At 44.3% G+C, this 19,884-nt stretch overlaps 1 long non-coding RNA gene across 2 annotated transcripts in view; it reads right to left on the bottom strand.

Moving 5' to 3' along the window:
• The window catches only part of LOC137570607 (uncharacterized), a 781,848-nt gene that overhangs the window by 190,202 nt on the left and 571,762 nt on the right, over positions 1 to 19,884 (bottom strand). For both annotated transcript variants that reach the window (XR_011031108.1, XR_011031107.1), the window contains exon 6: positions 17,383 to 17,548. This is a non-coding gene — a long non-coding RNA (uncharacterized lncRNA). The remainder of the gene's footprint in view (positions 1 to 17,382; positions 17,549 to 19,884) is intronic.

Genomic DNA, 19,884 nt, shown 5'->3' with positions numbered 1-19,884 from the left:
CAACATTAGCTCTCAAAAGAGCTGTTGAGGATGAGGAGTGTTTTTTAGCAATAAGATCAGCAAGAATGAGCAACCTAACAAGCTTAACACAAGAGCCTAACTAAGCTTTCCCTATGTCAGCAGCAAGGTTCTCTCCCTTCTCTAATTACTGCAGCCACACGAGTGAGTGAAAAGGCTGATGGGGCCTGACTTTTATAGGGGGGGGGGGGGGAGCTCCAAGAGGGAGTGTAGCCTGATTGGCTACCCTGTGCTTGCTGACTTTGATGTAAGGGGTCAAAGTTGACCCTAATGATGTAGTATAGGCGGCGGGTCGAACTCGCATATAGTTTGCGGTTCACCGCAAACGCAAACCACCGAAATTCTCACTAATAAGTTTGCGGGCGAACCGTTCGGGCCATCTCTACCTGCTAGTAGAAAGTAGAAAAAAACTTCCTTCATGGCTACAAGCAAGAAGTTTTAAATCAGGATGATACCATTTATTGGCTAACTAAAAGGAATAAGAATAAGCAAGCTTTCGGCTTTGCAGCCTTCGTCGGGCTTAAATCCTGTTTGCTTGCAGGCTGATGGTACAGACAGCTTAATACATGCAATATCAAAAGGGGATACATACATTTTTTTCAAGCATAAATACATGTCATTAAAGAGACTCTGTAACAAAAATGTTTGCCTTATTTCTTCTATCCTATAAGTTCCTATACCTGTTCTAATGTGGTCTGTCTTACTGCAGCCTTTCCTAGTTGCACAGTCGCTGTAATATCTCTGTTATCTAATCTAATCTTCTTTCCTTTGTCAGCTTTATCGGCTCAGGCAAGAATGTGCTGCTCTGCTTGTGATAGGGAAAAGCTATACACACCCTCTCCACGACCCCTGCTGGCTCTGTATGAGTCACAGACTGAGCTTCTCTGAGCCTATCACAAGTTGGTTAGCAGCCATGTCTTTTGTTTGCAAACACTGCCTAAAACTGGCAATTACAAGCCAGGATTGCAGCAGGGAGTGGCAGAAACAGCAGAGGGGCCCAGGAGAACATAATGAATAGAATGGTATGCTTTTTATTGTAAGAATTTTAGAGTACAGATTATCTTTAAGATGCCTTAAGTGAAACAGAACATCTAAATGGGGTGGGAGGTTGTTAGCTGAGATAAGAATCCTTGTTTACACCATGCGACATTAATACTGTAAAGGTGGCAGTCCACTACACATTTTTTAAAATCTTTTAAATTCAATTTTCTTGATTGATTGTATTGCTTGAAACAAAAGGCAATCCACCACACACTATTCAATTTGTTGTAAACATGCATGGCCACCTTAAGACATGTAGGATTATATAAGATAAAGTTAATCCTAGGTGGCTAGCAGGAAGGCCTCTTTCAGATGGGAGGCTGAACCAAGAGCGCTATAAGAGTGCAATTAAAATGCGTCTGAATGGCAGCGGTTATAGCACCGTATGTGTCGGTGCTTGACATGCGGTGGCAGTGAATTGCAAAATTTCATGGCTGAGTACGGCTGTGGCTGAGCTCAGAGGTGACTCCATTAGGGGAGGCACCAGTCCAGCACCTGTACTGAGCACAGCACTAACAAGCTTGGCCGTCTGAAAGAGGCCTAACTACACCGGATTGGCATTGGTGCAGTTCAGTGGTAACAAAAAAACAAATGTTGGTGCAAGGAGAAAAGAAACGTATACCTGGAAATCCCATATATATCCTCTTAACTGGGGATGGTCAGAAATACCCATTTATAATTCCACGGAAATTCTGATTTCCGCCATTGCCAATTTTTGTAATTCCAATTTTCTGCTTTACAATTTCCAATTTGATTTCCGATTTTGAAGGAGTATTTTATTAGCCATTTTTTTGCATCAGAGAATGCAAAAAATTGGGAAGAAATCTGAAAAACTGAAATCTGAAAAATGGAAAATCAGTCTTGTTATTGGTGTAACTTTACCATTTTTCCTGAAAAATTCTGCATTTACTGATTGGTCTAATGCTTTCAAGTTCTGTGTTTGGGCTAAAATTACCAAGTTGTGGTAAATCTGGTTAACGACTTGCAAATTCTGATTGGAAATTTCAATTTCCAATCAGAAATGTGGAAATATCAATTAAGCGAAATCTGAATGAGCATCCCTACTCTTAACCAAGCAAATAAGAAAGGAAGTCTCCAACCTGGAGGAAGAATAAAACAAATGTTCTACAGTCAAGCTTTCATAAATGGATTTACTATAAGCTTTTTCTGCCTTATCGGTCAAGCAGGTGATAAAGAGTCTAGAATCGATCTGGAGCTGGAGAAAAATATCCTCATTAAACTAAATCCAAGAATCCTATAAAACCATATTTCCAAACAGGGCTGAAAATAGCTACAGTACTGCAGAGCCTTTCAAAAGCCTGGCCAGCATTACTAGGACTGCTCAGTTGTGATGCGAAAGGACCTCAAAACCATGAAATATGCATCCACTGGCAGTGGGCCACAAGATCACAGGTCAGGACCATTGTAAAAGATGACTTCTAACCTTTCATCACTTTGATGCTGGCTGTCATTCTAATGTGGGCCACACACATGGCAATATTTGGGGAATATTACTAACACGTTTGTAATGTGATTGTGATTGTATGATAAAATAATCCACATATGTGATACAATTTGTTTCAACCACATACAATAAAATTGCTTGTAAGTTTGTCCAGACATTGTTGAGACTGTCAAGGCTGTTCAAGGCTTTAAAGAATATTGTTGTGTTCAGCTGATTAGGGCAGGCTCAGAGTAAGAGGGTTTTTTTCCACATTTAAAGGAAACCAAAGATAAAGACTAAAAAAAAATCATACATACCTGGGGCTTCCTCCAGCCCCCTTCATCCTGATCAGTCCCTCCGTGCCATCCTCCACCTCCTTGAGCTTCCGTAAGGGGTCTCGACATCTTGGGCAGTAAAGGCTTACTTCACATGGGGCCGCACGACCGCCTGACAGCACTACCGTTGCCGGAAGCTTATTGTGCAGGTGCAGAACTCTTCTTGCCACAGGAGCAAGACGGGGAAGCACGTGCAGCCACACTGTGCATGCGTGGCGACTGGCTTCAACTGGCCAAAGATACCAGGACCCCCTACAGAAAATCGAGGAATCGAAGGATGGCGCAGAGGGAGCAATCAGGCCGGAGGGGGCTGGAGGACTCCCAGGTATTTATGATTTCTTTTTATCTTCATCTCTCGTACACTTTAAAGATATCTAAAGCTACATACACTTTGCATACTTTCCTCAGCTGAAATTATCATTTCATTATACAGAGATTTATAGATCAGGGATTATGCATATGTACAATCATTCCAGATGACAATCTGGAGTGTTTGTACATATGCACAATCCCTGATCTATGAGATGTTTTATATGCTGATTTATATGATACTTGCCATAAATCTCTGTATTTAACATCATATAGTTTTGTTCATAATTGGTTAGAGTTCCCTTTTGTTTATTCTTAGGTGACCTCATCTGTTAAACTGCCTGACTCTGTGGTAAAGGGTTAACAATATTGAATAGACGTCACTGAGTGGTGGAGCCTGTATTTCAGTTTACTTCCGCGCTATGCGTTCCACCCTGGGCCGCACAGCTATGCTTTTAAGCGCTGCTGTTTGATGTGGCACAGGGTGGTGTACGTCAGTTCCCTTTATTGGCCGCATACTCCACGGCCAAAATGGACGCTCCGATTGGCAAATATGGCGGAGTGATGACACATAGCCGCTACTCCTTCTGACAGCCACGTGGCATCCCTGGATTGGTGTAGATTTAGAGAGGGGCGTGTCTAGGCGCCAACCAACCAATCGGAAGCTTCCAATAATTTCCAATGGAGAGTTTAGCGCGATTCAGCTTTCATAACTTTAGAAGTGACCTCGATCTTAGATATTAAAGAGCCATGATCCATATGGGTAAGGGAACACAATCATACCAATTATGGCTGAGGTATATATATATATATATATATATATATATATATATATATATATATATATATATATATATACAGGATCTTCTCAAAACATTAGCATATTGTGATAAAGTTAATTATTTTCTGTAATGTACTGATAAACATTAGACTTTCATATATTTTAGATTCAAATACACACAACTGAAGTAGTTCAAGCCTTTTATTGTTTTAATATTGATGATTTTGGCATGCAGCTCATGAAAACCCAAATTTCCTATCTCAAAAAATTAGCATATTTCATCCGATTAATTAAAAAAAAATGTTTTTAAAACAAAAAAAGTCAACCTTGAAATAATTATGTTCAGTTATGCACTCAATACTTGGTCGGGAATCCTTTTGCAGAAATGACTGCTTCAATGCAGCGTGGCATGGAGGCAATCAGCCTGTGGCACTGCTCAGGTGTTATGGAGGCCCAGGATGCTTCGATAGCGGCCTTAAAGGGAAGGTTCAAGCAAAATAAAAAAATGAGTTTCACTTACCTGGGGCTTCTACCAGCCCCATGCAGCCATCTTGTACCCTCGTAGTCACTCACTACTGCTCCAGTCCGCCGCTGGCAGCTTCAGGGACGGACCTAGACCAAATTGCACCTGGGGCAAGGTCAGGTTTTGGCGCCTAAACTGCCATTCCCATCCAGTTTTGGTGCCTAAAGGTCAGGTTTTGGTGCCTAAACTGCCTTTCTTCATCCAGTTTTGGCGCCTAAAGGTCAGGTTTTGGTGCCTAAAGGTCAGGTTTTGGTGCCTAAACTGCCTTTCCCTATCCAGTTTTGGCGCCTTTTTAAGAATTCAACAAACTGCGCCTGGGGCAAGAGACCCGCTCGCCCCCCCCCCCCCCCCCCGATCCGTCCCTGGGCAGCTTGCCGACCTCGTAGGTCGGTGGGACGCATTGCGTACATTTTTACGCATTCCCGCTAGTGCAGGAACATTAACACATACATTTTTACGCATTACTGGTTCAATGCGTCCATTTTTACGCATTGAACCAGTAATGCGCAAAAATGTATGTGTTAATGTACCTGCAGTAGCGGGAATGCGTAAAAATGTACCCAATGCGTCCCGCCGACCTCCGAGGTCGGCAAGCTGCCAGCGGGGGACTGGAGCTGCAGTGAGTGACTACGAGGGCACAGGATGGCTGCATGGGGCTGGTAGAAGCCCCAGGTAAGTGAAACTCATTTTTTTATTTTGCTTGGACATTCCCTTTAAGCTCATCCAGAGTGTTGGGTCTTGCGTCTCTCAACTTTCTCTTCACAATATCCCACAGATTCTCTAAGGGGTTCAGGTCAGGAGAGTTGGCAGGCCAATTGAGCACAGTAATACCATGGTCAGTAAACCATTTACCAGTGGTTTTGGCACTGTGAGCAGGTGCCAGGTCGTGCTGAAAAATGAAATCTTCATCTCCATAAAGCTTTTCAGCAGATAGAAGCATGAAGTGCTCCAAAATTTACTGATAGGGTACTTGACACTGGACTTCAGGCATTTTGGCATTTCCCTCTCCCCAGTCTTCCTCCAGACTCTGGCACCTTGATTTCCGAATGACATAATGAAAAAAGTACTTTGGACTAGGGTTGCTGCGATATACCGGTATTACGGTATATCACGGTTTCAATGTGCATGGTAATCATACCATGCACATTTGCAAAATACCGGTTTTTCCCGCTGCCTTTCGCCGCATCCGCATCATCACCACTTCCGCATCGCCGCCACTGCCGCCGTTCAAATTTCCCTGTCTACCTCCATGAAAGGCAAGCTCCCTAAGCTATTTCCTGGTTGCGGGAGGCTTGCTGATGCACTGAGCAGGTGCCGGATGGGATGCGCGTCCTATGATGACGCACCTGGAACGCAGAGACTGCTTCCCCATCGGCTGGAGCGCACACGCAGCAGAACAGCGAGAGCAGTGATTGGCTCAGTAACGGGGCTCTTGTCCCGTCCATCACAGCCAATCAAGAGACAGCCTTTGAAATCTGCCTCTTCAGTATTGCGGGCTGAAGCGCTGAATGTTCTCTGATATCCCTCTGCCATTCTTCGTTATCCTGCTGCCACTCAATGCCCGGTCCAAGCTCTACAAACAGGACTGGTAAGCTGGGCACATTTTAGGCAGTATTACATCGCCAGCACTCTTTCTTTCCACTTGTGCCACCTATGACTGCCTACACCTATCCCTGGCTACCTATGCTGCGGCCACCTACTACGAGCTACACGTATTCCTGGCTACCTATGCTACGGCCTCCTACTACTGCCTACACACTATCCCTGGCTACCTATGCTACGGCCACCTACTACTGCCTACACCCTATCCCTGGCTACCTATGCTACGGCCACCTACTACTGCCTACACCCTATCCCTGGCTACCTATGCTACAGCCACCTACTACTGCCTACACCCTATCCCTGGCTACCTATGCTGCGGCCACCTACTACTAGCTACACCTATCCCTGGCTACCTATGCTGCGGCCACCTACTACTGCCTACACCCTATCCCTGGCTACCTATGCTGCGGCCACCTACTACTGGCTACACCTATCTCTGGCTACCTATGCTACGGCCTCCTACTACTGCCTACACACTATCCCTGGCTACCTATGCTACGGCCACCTACTGCTGCCTACACCCTATCCCTGGCTACCTATTCTATGGCCACCTACTACTGCCTACACCCTATCCCTGGCTACCTATGCTACGGCCACCTACTACTGCCTACACCCTATCCCTGGCTACCTATGCTGCGGCCACCTACTACTAGCTACACCTATCCCTGGCTACCTATGCTGCGGCCACCTACTACTGCCTACACCCTATCCCTGGCTACCTATGCTGCGGCCACCTACTACTGGCTACACCTATCCCTGGCTACCTATGCTGCGGCCACCTACTATTGGCTACACCCTATCCCTGGCTACCTATGCTACGGCCACCTACTACTGCCTACACCCTATCCCTGGCTACCTATGCTGTGGCCACCTACTACTAGCTACACTTATTCCTGGCTACCTATGCTACGGCCACCTACTACTGCCTACACCTATCCCTGGCTACCTATGCTGCGGCCACCTACTACTGGCTACACCTATCCTTGGCTACCTATGCTACCGCCACCTATCCTGCCTAAACCTATCCCTGGCTACCTATGCTACGGCCACCTACTACTGCCTACACCCTATCCCTGGCTACCTATGCTTCGGCCACCTACTACTAGCTACACCTATCCCTGGCTACCTATGCTACCGCCACCTACTACTGGCTACACCTATCCCTGGCTACCTATGCTGCGGCCACCTACTACTAGCTACACCTATCCCTGGCTACCTATGCTGGGGCCACCTACTACTGGCTACACCCTATCCCTGGCTACCTATGCTGGGGCCACCTACTACTGACTACACCTATCCCTAGCTACCTATGCTACCGCCACCTACTACTGGCTACACCTATCCCTGGCTACCTATGCTGCGGCCACCTACTACTGCCTACACCTATGTCTTACGCCACCAGGACTTTTGCAGGAGCAGGGTGAGCCATTTTACAGTTCTAGAGGGAGTGGGGAACCCCACACTGGGGTGGACGGGCACATTATTTAACCACTTCCCGACCGCCGTATGTACAATTGGCGGCCGGGAAGTGCACCCCGCAAGGACCGCCGTATTGACAAATGGCGGCGGTCCTTGTAGGGGCATGGGCGGAGCGATCGCGTCATCCGTGACGCGATCCTCCGCCTCCGCCTGGCGCCGCTCACCCGCCGCAACATCCCGCCGGCCATACGGAAGCGCCGGCGGGATGTTAACCCGACGATCGCCGCATACAAAGTGTATAATACACTTTGTAATGTTTACAAAGTGTATTATACAGGCTGCCTCCTGCCCTGGTGGTCCCAGTGTCCGAGGGACCACCAGGGCAGGCTGCAGCCACCCTAGTCTGCACCAAGCACACTGATTTTTTACCCCCCCTGCCCCAGATCGCCCACAGCACCCATCAGACCCCCCCCTGCCCACCCCCCAGACCCTTGTTTGCACCCAATCACCCCCCTAATCACCCATCAATCACTCCCTGTCACTATCTGTCAACGCTATTTTTTTTTTTATCCCCCCCCCCCCTGCTCCCTGCCCCCTCCTGATCACCCCCCACCCCTCAGATTCTCCCCAGACCCCCCCCCCCCCAGACCACCCCCCCCTGTTTACTGTATGCATCTATCCCCCTGATCACCTGTCAATCACCTGTCAATCACCCATCAATCACCCCTTGTCACTGCCACCCATCAATCAGCCCCTAACCTGCCCCTTGCGGGCAATCTGATCACCCCCCCACACCAATAGATCGCCCGCAGATCCGACATCAGATCACCTCCCAAATCCATTGTTTACATCTATTCTCTCCTCTAAACACCCACTAATTACCCATCAATCACCCATCAATCACCCCCTATCACCACCTGTCACTTTTACCTATCAGATCAGACCCTAATCTGCCCCTTGCGGGCACCCAATCACCCGCCCACATGCTCAGATTGCCCTCTGACCCCCCCTTATCAATTCACCAGTGCATTAATTACATCTGTTCTTCCCTGTAATAACCCACTGATCACCTGTCAATCACCTGCCAATCACCTATCACCCATCAATCACCCCCGTCACCCCCTGTCACTGCCACCCATCAATCAGCCCCTAACCTGCCCCTTGCGGGCAATCTGATCACCCACCCACACCATTAGATCGCCCGCAAACCCGCCGTCAGATTACCTCCCAAATGTATAGTTTACATCTGTTATCTTCTCTAAACACCCACTAATTACCCATCAATCACCCATCAATCACCCCCTATCACCACCTGTCACTGTTACCTATCAGATCAGACCCTAATCTGCCCCTTGCGGGCACCCAATCACCCGCCCACACGCTCAGATTGCCCTCAGACCCCCCCCCCTTATCAATTCGCCAGTGCATTAATTACATCTGTCCTTCCCTGTAATAACCCACTGATCACCTGTCAATAACCTGCCAATCACCTATCACCCATCAATCACCCCCTGTCACTGCCACCCAACAATCAGCCCCTAACCTGCCCCTTGCGGGCAATCTGATCACCCACCCACACAAATAGATCGCCCGCAGATCCGACATCAGATCACCACCCAAGCGCAGCGTTTACATCTATTCTCTCCTCTAAACACCCACTAATTACCCATCAATCACCCCCTATCACCACCTGTCACTGTTACCCATCAGATCAGACCCTAATCTGCCCCTTGCGGGCACCCAATCACCCGCCTACACGCTCAGATTGCCCTCAGACCCCCCCTTATCAATTCGCCAGTGCAATATTTACATCTGTCCTTCCCTGTAATAACCCACTGATCACCTGTCAATCACCTGCCAATCACCTATCACCCATCAATCACCCCCTGTCACTGCCACCCATCAATCACCCCCTGTCACTGCCACCCATCAATCACCCGCTGTCACTGCCACCCATCAATCAGCCCCTAACCTGCCCCTTGCGGGCAAACTGATCACCCACCCACACCAATAGATCGCCCGCAGATCCGACATCAGATCACCACCCAAGCGCAGTGTTTCCATCTATTCTCTACCCTAAACACCCACTAATTACCCATCAATCACCCCCTGTCACTGCTACCTATCAGATTAGACCCCTATCTGCCCCTAGGGCACTCAATCACCCGCCCACACCCTCAGAATGCCCTCAGACCCCAGCCCTGATCACCTCGCCAGTGCATTGCTTGCATCTATTCCCCCCTCTAATCACACCTTGAGACACCCATCAATCACCTCCTGTCACCCCCTAGCACACCTACCCATCAGATCAGGCCCCAATTTGCCCCGTGTGGGCTCCTGATCACTCGGCCAAACCCTCAGATCCCCCTCAGACCCCCTTCCGATCACCTCCCCAGTGCATTGATTGCATCTATTTTCCCCTCTAACCACCCCCTGAGACACCCATCAATCACCTCCTGTCACCCCCCTAGCACTCCTATCCATCAGATCAGGCCCAATACAACCTGTCATCTAAAAGGCCACCCTGCTTATGACCGGTTCCACAAAATTCGCCCCCTCATAGACCACCTGTCATCAAAATTTGCAGATGCTTATACCCCTGAACAGTCATTTTGAGACATTTGGTTTCCAGACTACTCACGGTTTTGGGCCTGTAAAATGCCAGGGCGGTATAGGAACCCCACAAGTGACCCCATTTTAGAAAAAAAGACACCCCAAGGTATTTTGTTAGGTGTATGACGAGTTCATAGAAGATTTTATTTTTTGTCAAAAGTTAGCGGAAATTAATTTTTATTGTTTTTTTTTCACAAAGTGTCATTTTTCACTAACTTGTGACAAAAAATAAAATCTTCTATGAACTCGCCATACACCTAACAGAATACCTTGGGGTGTCTTCTTTCTAAAATGGGGTCACTTGTGGGGTTCCTATACTGCCCTGGCATTTTAGGGCCCCTAAACCGCGAGAGTAGTCTAGAAAACAAATGCTTCAAAATGATCTGTGAATAGGACGTTGGGCCCCTTAGCGTACTTAGGGTGTAAAAAAGTGTCACACATGTGGTACCGCCGTACTCAGGAAAAGTAGTATAATGTGTTTTGGGGTGTATTTTTACACATACCCATGCTGGGTGGGAGAAATTTCTATGTAAATGGACAATTGTGTGTAAAAAAATCAAACAATTGTCATTTACAGAGCTATTTCTCCCACTTAGCATGGGTATGTGTAAAAATACACCCCAAAACGCATTATACTACTTCTCCTGAGTACGGCGGTACCACATGTGTGGCACTTTTTTACACCCTAAGTACGCTAAGGGGCCCAAAGTCCAATGAGTAACTTTAGGATTTCACAGGTCATTTTTGTTTCAAGACTACTCCTTGCGGTTTAGGGCCCCTAAAATGCCAGGGCAGTATAGGAACCCCACAAATGACCCCATTCTAGAAAGAAGACACCCAAAGGTATTCCGTTAGGAGTATGGTGAGTTCATAGAAGATTTTATTTTTTGTCACAAGTTAGCGGAAAATGACACTTTGTGAAAAAAAAACTATTAAAATCTATGTCCGCTAACTTGTGACAAAAAAATAAAAACTTCTATGAGCTCACCATACTCCTAACGGAATACCTTGGGGTGTCTTCTTTCTAAAATGGGGTCATTAGTGGGGTTCCTATACTGCCCTGGCATTTTAGGGGCCCTAAACCGCAAGGAGTAGTCTTGAAACAAAAATGACCTGTGAAATCCTAAAGTTACTCATTGGACTTTGGGCCCCTTAGTGCAGTTAGGGTGCAAAAAAGTGCCACACATGTGGTATTGCCGTACTCGGGAGAAGTAGTATAATGTGTTTTGGGGTGTATTTTTACACATACCCATGCTGGGTGGGAGAAATACCTCTGTAAATGACAATCTTTTGATTTTTTTACACACAATTGTCCATTTACAGAGGTATTTCTCCCACCCAGCATGGGTATGTGTAAAAATACACCCCAAAACACATTGTACTACTTCTCCTGAGTATGGCGATACCACATGTGTGGCACGTTTTTGCACCCTAACTGCGCTAAAGGGCCCAAAGTCCAATGAGTACCTTTAGGATTTCACAGGTCATTTTGAGAAATTTCGTTTCAAGACTACTCCTCACGGTTTAGGGCCCCTAAAATGCCAGGGCAGTATAGGAACCCCACAAATGACCCCATTTTAGAAAGAAGACACCCCAAGGTATTCCGTTAGTAGTATGGCGAGTTCATAGAAGATTTTATTTTTTGTCACAAGTTAGCGGAAATTGATTTTAATTGTGTTTTTTCACAAAGTGTCTTTTTCCGCTAACTTTTGACAAAAAATAAAATCTTCTATGAACTCACCATACTCCTAACGGAATACCTTGGGGTGTCTTCTTTCTAAAATGGGGTCATTTGTGGGGTTCCTATACTGCCCTGGCATTTTAGGGGCCTTAAACCGTGAGGAGTAGTCTTGAAACGAAATTTCTCAAAATGACCTGTGAAATCCTAAAGGTACTCATTGGACTTTGGGCCCTTTAGCGCAGTTAGGGTGCAAAAAAGTGCCACATATGTGGTATCGCCGTACTCAGGAGAAGTAGTATAATGTGTTTTGTGGTGTATTTTTACACATACCCATGCTGAGTGGGAGAAAGATCTCTGTAAATGGACAATTGTGTTTTATAAAAATTAACAAATTGTCATTTACAGAGATATTTCTCCCACCCAGCATGGGTATGTGTAAAAATACACCCCAAAACACATTATACTACTTCTCCTGAGTACGGCAATACCACATGTGTGGCACTTTTTTGCAGCCTAACTGCGCTAAGGGGTCCAAAGTCCAATGAGCACCTTTAGGCTTTACAGGGGTGCTTACAATTTAGCACCCACCAAAATGTCAGGACAGTAAACACACCCCACAAATGACCCCATTTTGGAAAGTAGACCCTTCAAGGTATTCAGAGAGGGGCATGGTGAGTCCGTGGCAGATTTCATTTTTTTTTGTCGCAAGTTAGAAGAAATGGAAACTTTTTTTTTTTTTTTTTTCTCACAAAGTGTCATTTTCCGCTTACTTGTGACAAAAAATAATATCTTCTATGAACTCACTATGCCTCTCAGTGAATACTTTGGGATGTCTTCTTTCCAAAATGGGGTCATTTGGGGAGTATTTATACTATCCTGGAATTCTAGCCCCTCATGAAACATGACAGGGGGTCAGAAAAGTCAGAGATGCTTGAAAATGGGAAAATTCACTTTTTGCACCATAGTTTGTAAACGCTATAACTTTTACCCAAACCAATAAATATACACTGAATGGTTTTTTTTTAATCAAAAACATGTTTGTCCACATTTTTCGCGCTGCATGTATACAGAAATTTTACTTTATTTGAAAACTGTCAGCACAGAAAGTTAAAAAAATCATTTTTTTGCCAAAATTCATGTATTTTTTGATGAATATAATAAAAAGTAAAAATCGCAGGAGCAATCAAATAGCACCAAAAGAAAGCTTTATTAGTGACAAGAAAAGGAGCCAAAATTCATTTAGGTGGTAGGTTGTATGAGCGAGCAATAAACCGTGAAAGCTGCAGTGGTCTGAATGGAAAAAAAGTGGCCGGTCCTTAAGGGGTAGAAAGCCCTAGGTCCTCAAGTGGTTAATGTAAGGGGGGGGAGGGGTCCCGGGTCCAAATAATTGTATAATACCGTATACCGTAATACCGTCATACCGTGGTATTTTTTTTGACGGTTATCATACCGTGGAATTTCATGCCGTTGCAACCCTACTTTGGACTACTGAGCAACAGTCCAGTGCTGCTTCTTTGTAGCCCGGGTCAGGCACTTCTGCTGCTGTTTCTGGTTCAAAAGTGGGTTCATGCTTCCATCTGCTGAAAAGCTTTATGGAGATGAAGATTTCATTTTTCAGCACGACCTGGCACCTGCTCACAGTGCCAAAACCACTGGTAAATGGTTTACTGACCATGGTATTACTGTGCTCAATTGGCCTGCCAACTCTCCTGACCTGAACCCCATAGAGAAGCTGTGTGATATTGTGAAGAGAAAGTTGAGAGACGCAAGACCCAACACTCTGGATAAGCTTAAGGCCGCTATCGAAGCATCCTGGGCCTCCATAACACCTGAGCAGTGCCACAGGCTGATTGCCTCCATGCCACGCCGCATTGAAGCAGTCATTTCTGCAAAAGGATTCCCGACTAAGTATTGAGTGCATAACTGAACATAATTATTTGAAGGTTGACTTTTTTTGTTTTAAAAACACTTTTCTTTTATTGGTCGGATGAAATATGCTAATTTTTTGAGATAGGAAATTTGGGTTTTCATGAGCTGTATGCCAAAATCACAAAATCATCAATATTAAAACAATAAAAGGCTTGAACTACTTCAGTTGTGTGTATTTGAATCTAAAATATATGAAAGTCTAATGTTTATCAGTACATTACAGAAAATAATGAACTTTATCACAATATGCTAATTTTTTTTAGAAGATCCTGTATATATATATATATATATATATATATATATATATATATATATATATATATATATATATATATATATATATATATGAGGGCACTTTTGGCACATCATTATGGATATGGAAATTTTCACACGAGCCAATGAGAATCAATAACGATGAGTGGCAGTATGCCTGAACCAATAGAGAAGGAGGCGGGGGCGTTTCTGCTGAGCCCTATGACCCTCCCTCTTACAGAGAGTATAAAAGGCTGCTGGAAGATAGGCTCATTTGGCTGCTGCTAGAGCAGGAGAACACGTCGCTCTATTTGACCAATTGTATATAGGAATGTATATTTGAAAGCTTTTTGTTCTCTCCTGCACCTTGCACCCTTAGCATTAGGCACTTTTGTTCCCTGATGAAGCCTCCAATTAAGAGGGGTGAAACATGTTGGGTTGGTGGGGGGTTTTAATGTGAGTTGAGTATTCATGTTAGTAAAGGGTACAATGGTCTGGGTAGTTTTTTCATTAATTTTCAGACTATATTCAAAAAACCCTATTGGCATTAGACCCTGCCCTCAATTTATCAATATCATGCAGAAAATGTTATAGGTACCAATAAAAATTATGCTTTAATAGTTTATCTTATAGGATCCTACATGTGATTTTCACAAAAGTGATGAAAAAAGGTTTTTTCAAGGGGTCTAACCCATGTGGCATGCCGGAGGGGGATCCATGGCAAAAGTCCCACCAAAAATTACATAGTCGGCGCAGCATTGTGTTTCAATCTCTACAGGGCAGAAATCACATTACATTCCTAAATTTGGTGGAATAAAGTGCTTTAAAACCTCCAGAGTGTGTACACATCCATCAAGTAGTGCAAGGGATATGCCCACTTTACACTGACAGATGAAACAATGCATTTAATTCACCACAGTCCACTGACAGCTGCAAAGACCTTTAGTGATTACATCAGGTGAGAATTTCTTTGTTTTTACTAGTTGACACCTCCAGGACATAAATGTTAGTCCTCTCGGCGGCAATCTTTGTGTAGTGGTGTGCAGTGGCCGCTGTGCTTGTGCGCACAATCATGGGAGTGCAGGCGATTGCCATTTTCCCACCTCTATGGTCAGGCTGAGGTAGTTCAATGACAGTTAGGTGACCAAAAAAAACACTGATTCTGCACTGTGGCCTTATACAGGGGGCAGTAGTGGATACTAGATGCCAGTAGTGGTGGTGAAGGATTATTGGGTTATGGTTGGTGCACTACTTAGACCAGCAGACCTGTCTCCAACAGCACTGATGTCTTATACAGGGGCCAGTAGTGGATACTAGATGCCAGTAGTGGTGTGAAGGATTATTGGGTTATGATCGGTGCACTACTAGGACCCCCAGACCTGTCTCCAGCAGCTAACTAGTGCACTGGACCCAGAGCAGTAATAGCAGGAAAAAAAATAACAGCCCTAAGAAGGACTTAGCTGTTCAGGACAATGTGGAAGCATTGCACTGAGGACACAGAACACAGGCCTACCTAACTCTCTCCCTGTCTGCAGCACACTCTCCCTGATTTGCCAAACACACATGGGCCCATATGCAATTCACTTTTTCACTTGAGTTTTCTCCTAGGAGAAAATGTTTCATCTACAATTTATAATAACCTTTTAGCACTTTGCAATTGTAGAAATACCACGTGTCACGTGTCTGTTGACTCTGGGGTGAGGGTTCAAAGTTTGGCTCCATTATAATGTATAGGGGGCGAACGCAAACACCTTTTGTTTGCTACAAACTATTTGCAGGGCGAATAGTTCGGCCCATCTCTGCATAAAGATGAGCAACCACCATATGAGTCTGCTGGAAATATACAGCCCTTACTTGGCCTTGAGAACAGATGATGATTGCTTTCCAAAAAGATGATTTATTTGAAAAACTATGTTGATCAGTAGAAGCAAGTATTAGAGGTATGCAAAATTGCACAAAATAACTAAAGACAGTTAAAAAAGTTAAGCATTGGTCTTAACTTATAAGACTACTTGTAGTAAAGAAATGGTATTTGTTGGAAACAAGCACAAAAAGATAGACAACACGTTTCGTGGTACCAAACCGCTTCCTCAGCATTTCCAAGGTGCTCATGTTGTCTACTGCTGTCCTGAGAGGCCTATTTTTCACTGAGCTGAGGAAGCGATTTGGTACTGTGAAACGCGTTGTCTGCCTTTTTGTGCTTATTTCCAATAAAAATCATTTAATTATTACAAGCAGTCTCATAAGGTAAAATCAATGATTACTCTTTTTTAAAAAAAACTGCTTTTAACTATTTTATACAATTTTGGGTGCCTCTAGCTGCGTTGATCTAATGATCTAGCCGTTTATTTTATAGCTTAAGCCAATTTTTTTTATGTTGCAAAAAGTCAGTTTATACTGGTAGACAGGAATGACGTCATTTGGTAATCGGTACAAGTGCATGTGCACCGCATTGCTAACTCGCTAAAAATTTGCATGCTACCATGGACTTTCATTGCTTGCAGTGCGCAATAATGCACTGCAGCTTCTGCGTCAGCTAGAGCACTCCCAGCGCATCGCATCACAGGAAGTGTGTCATATTCCATTTACTATAATGGCAATTGCGATGAGGTGCGTTATGTGAAAGCGAGGAAAAGCAAAACAACACAGTAAGTGTAAAAGGGGCCTTAGGGTAATACTTTTATATCATGTAGGTACACAGTGTAAATGCATGTGAGCAATAACTTCTGTGGTATTTTTCAGATCAAATATTCCCTTAAATGCTATTTATAGATGCAATATAACTGTTAAGTGGATTTTCTGCAGTTTTGCATAGGACCCCACACTGCAGCATAACTAACTGCATTAAGTGTGAAACAATCTGCACTTAGGTCAGTCACTGTCAAGGCTCAGCATGGGATAACACCTATTTTTAGGTAGGGAGTGATATTTGAATGTGTCATCCAAAGCGGACAGCGTTTAATGCTGTTTAGCACAACATAACAAGATTGCCAATTAATATTCTTAAAATTCAGTAAATGTAAACAGACTTTTCCACTTAGTTCTGCTCATCAGACAATGACATACTGTTACCAATTTGCTGGCAAGAGCAGAAGCTAAACACATAATAATCCTCTTGGTAATTTCTGACTGAAAAATATGTGGAAAAACTGTGACCACACAGTTGACAACAGTATGTTTGTCAAATTCTATTATTCATTTCTTTCTGGCATTCTCTCCTCAGACTAATTACCAGTGAGTTGTCATAGCCTTGTGATTTCTTGTCAGTTCTGTTGACCTAATCTTGGCTTAGAAGTATTTAGCTTCGCTTTTTTTTTTTCTTAAAGGAAAAGAAAAGACAAACATGCTTGTCAACTTAGCCCACCCACATATCAGTGAGCCAACAATTCCTTAGTGTGGTTCACCACACACCAGCTTCACCTGACTGCCTCTTACCTGGTGCGTGACTTTCAATTGAAAATTCCAACAATGTGCAACTTGTGTTTGGCAAAAGAATTGTAAGGATGCCAGCTGCCAGATGTCTTCATTCTTATAACACCTTCAAGACTGCTCCTGGCAGAGATCCATCTACAAAACCAGCTTAGCAGTAATTGTCCATAGGCTGCAAAGGAAAAAAAACAATACTAAACCAGAGCAATAGGAAACACTAGATATAAAAGTAAAAATATTAGAACCATATAGATATTGAAAGCATTTTTTCATCAAGCATTAATGGATTAAATTATATTTTTTGGTTCAGCCCCATGCTTTTTTTCAAAGAATATTGGTCCCTATCAAATTCCAGGAAATAAAATATTTGCTTTGATTGAGTCTTTTCTGTCCTGACATCGCACATGAGTTGCCGGCAAATCCAGTTTCCTGCAACTCATTGCCAATGCCTGTGCAAAATTAGCCTTACACACACCAATTCAGATAATTACTTGAGCGTTGCAAAGGCAAAGCCATGCGACTTGTGAGCTGTCCTCAGCACCACACAATGGGCTTGATTCACTAAGTGCTCCATTGAACCCTGAACGAGCACTCCACTGAACCCTGTCACTTGAGAGGCAGCCTACAGGGCCAATCAAAGTGCAGAAATCTCGTACCTTAAATCTACTGGACCCGCCGGACCCCGGGCTGGTTCAGTGGAGCACTCCTTATTGTAACGAAGCGCACTTTACACCATCTGAGCACAGCGTAAATTTACTGCACACGCTATGGCTGCATAGCGTGCGCAGGGGATTATAACACTCCCTGCTCTCATTAAGCTGCAATGCTGAAGCAGCGCAGCTTAGTGAATCAAACCCAATATTACTTGGCTAGTAAAGTAAAATAAATTTAGCTTCCGTCCTTCCAGCACTCTTCAACCCCTTTTCCCCCATACCCGCTGGTATAGCCAGGTTGGCTGAGCCGGACAGCATAGGACTCTGCCATACTAAGCTATACTAGAACCCGAGGTCTATGACATGGATGAGCTCTGCAAGAGAGGAGCTGAATTCTTCCTCCCGGGCAGTGGAAAAGTAGGCAGTTAAAATCTGACAGAACCGACAGGTTTTGAACCAGTCCATCTCTTCATGGGGGATTCTCAGGGTTTTGTTTTCAATGGCATTTCCTGAAGAGCAGTTGCAAAGTCTAACTGACAAAATAGTAAGTAGACACTCAGTTTTTTCCCGACATCCCAAAAACATACAGTTATTTTGATTGTTTACCCCTTCTCCCCCCCCCCCCCAAAAAAGCAAAACAAAACAAAAAAAATTGGCCTAAGCTGTGATTGGTACATTGGACTATGGCTATGATAGGGATTAGAGTGTGTTAGAGTGTAAGCTCCTCTGAGGGACAGTTAAGGTGTGTACGCAAACAAACACATCTGCCAGACATATCACTCCCCCACCATGGGCCCTTGCTACACAAAACGATAGTAAGCAACGACAAAGCATCTTTCAAAGTGTCGGGGATTCTCCATTGGTCCTTTAACAGACCTCCCTCACCTAAAAGCATCTTTGAATTTGCCATCGGGGTTTCACATTGGTTGTTACATTGACCAATGGGATACCTTGATACCTTGCCACCCTGGTGGCAAAATACGCTTCTGCCAGGACTCCAACAGGTGACCGACAGAATGTTGGTGGTGTGTGTGTGTGTATATATATATATATATATATATATATATATATATATATATATATATATATATATATATATATATATATACAGCCATAGCAGCTGCTATGGGGCCCTAAAGCATAAGGGGCCCAGTGGGTACTTAATGTACTCACCATTAACTTTCTTGTGTTTCTCCACCCTCTTTGTCTCACTGCCCATGAACTATGTGCAGTTTTGACTGCATGAGAATGTCAATTGCCCAATTAACTACCATAGGTTAGGGGCAGGTGGTATTGCGTAAGAGCGCCTCCATGTGAAGGCCCTATGAAAGCTTTGCTATGGGGCCCCATGATTTCTAGCTATGCCTATATATATATATATATATATATATATATATATATATATGCCCATAATTATTCATACCCCTAGCAAATTTTGACTTAAAGTTAATTTTATTCAACCATCAAGTAATTTTTTGAATCCAAAGTTCTATACCATTCCAAATAGTCCAAGTTGTTCTAAAGCGTCCTGACTCCTAATTACCCTGATTCATTGGGAACAGCTGTTTTAATCAATTCAACAGGTGTAAAACAGCAGCTTTCTGCAGTTGGTGTGTGGACAGTCATGGCTAAGACAAAGAAGCTCAGTGAGGACCTGCGGCTGCGCATTGTGGCTGCTCACAAGTCAGGCAAGGACTATAAGGCCATTTCTAAATGTTTTCCAGTTCCAGTGGCTACAGTGCAAAGTATTATAAAAAAAATACAAGATGTTCTGCACTGTGGAAAATCTCAGAGGACGTGGTTGGAAGCCAGAAGTGACACCAGTGCTGGCCAGGAGGATAATGAGAGAGGTGAT

This window comes from Hyperolius riggenbachi, chromosome 4, assembly GCF_040937935.1.
Source record: "Hyperolius riggenbachi isolate aHypRig1 chromosome 4, aHypRig1.pri, whole genome shotgun sequence".
Lineage (NCBI taxonomy): Eukaryota > Metazoa > Chordata > Amphibia > Anura > Hyperoliidae > Hyperolius > Hyperolius riggenbachi.
Note: the sequence above shows the minus strand (reverse complement) of the source record. Positions and strands in the feature narration are given on the sequence as shown.